This window comes from Carlito syrichta, unplaced genomic scaffold (genome assembly GCF_000164805.1).
Source record: "Carlito syrichta isolate Samal-C Ts95f unplaced genomic scaffold, Tarsius_syrichta-2.0.1 Scaffold302408, whole genome shotgun sequence".
Taxonomy (NCBI): Eukaryota; Metazoa; Chordata; class Mammalia; order Primates; family Tarsiidae; genus Carlito; species Carlito syrichta.
In genome coordinates this window covers 45199-45880 of record NW_007246504.1, presented here as the reverse complement: position 1 = coordinate 45880, position 682 = coordinate 45199, and the positions used below count along the sequence as shown (strand labels likewise).

General features: G+C 47.2%; 1 protein-coding gene across 1 annotated transcript in view; it reads right to left on the bottom strand.

Annotated features, from left to right (window-relative positions):
- DDX24 (DEAD-box helicase 24) overlaps positions 1–682 on the bottom strand; it is a 28439-nt gene that overhangs the window by 26082 nt on the left and 1675 nt on the right. The gene's annotated exons all lie outside the window — the stretch shown is intronic.

The following is a 682-nucleotide window of genomic DNA, read 5'->3' as shown; positions in this document are numbered from 1 at the left end:
AAAAAAAAAAAAAATTAGCTGGGCATGGTAGAACATGCCTGTAGTTCTGGCTACTTGGAAGGCTGAAGTGGAAAGATCGCCAGAGCCCTGCAGGTCGAAGCTGGAGTGGCCGTGAGTGTGCCGCTGCACTCTAGCCTGAGATCTCAACTCAAAAAAATTCTTTAAAAAACTGCATCTGTATTTAACTTGTACAGACTTTTTTTTCGTTATTCCCTGAAAAATACAACATCATTATTTACACAGCTTTTACATTATACTAGGCATTACAAGTAATCTAGAGATTATTTAAAGTAGACAGAAGGAAGTGCATAAGTTATATACAAATGTTACTGCATCTTACACCAGGGACTTGAGCATCTGTGGATTCTGTTATCTGAAAAGGATCCTAGAAACAATCTGAGGGACAGCTATGTGCGTCTACTGGACACGGAGGGTCTAAATGGACTCGTAGGGCTGGGCTCGGCGGCTCAGCCTGTCATCCTGCACTTTGGGAAGCCGAGGCGAGGGGATTGTCTGAGCCCAGGGTTCAAGACCCGCCTGGGCAACCTGGCGAGACCTCATCTCTACAATAAATCAAAAACTAGCTGAGTGTGGTAGCGCACACCTGCAGTTCTGGCTACTCGGAAGGCCGAAGCAGAAGGATCGCCGAAGCCCAGCAGGTCGAGGCTGCGGTGGCCGGGAG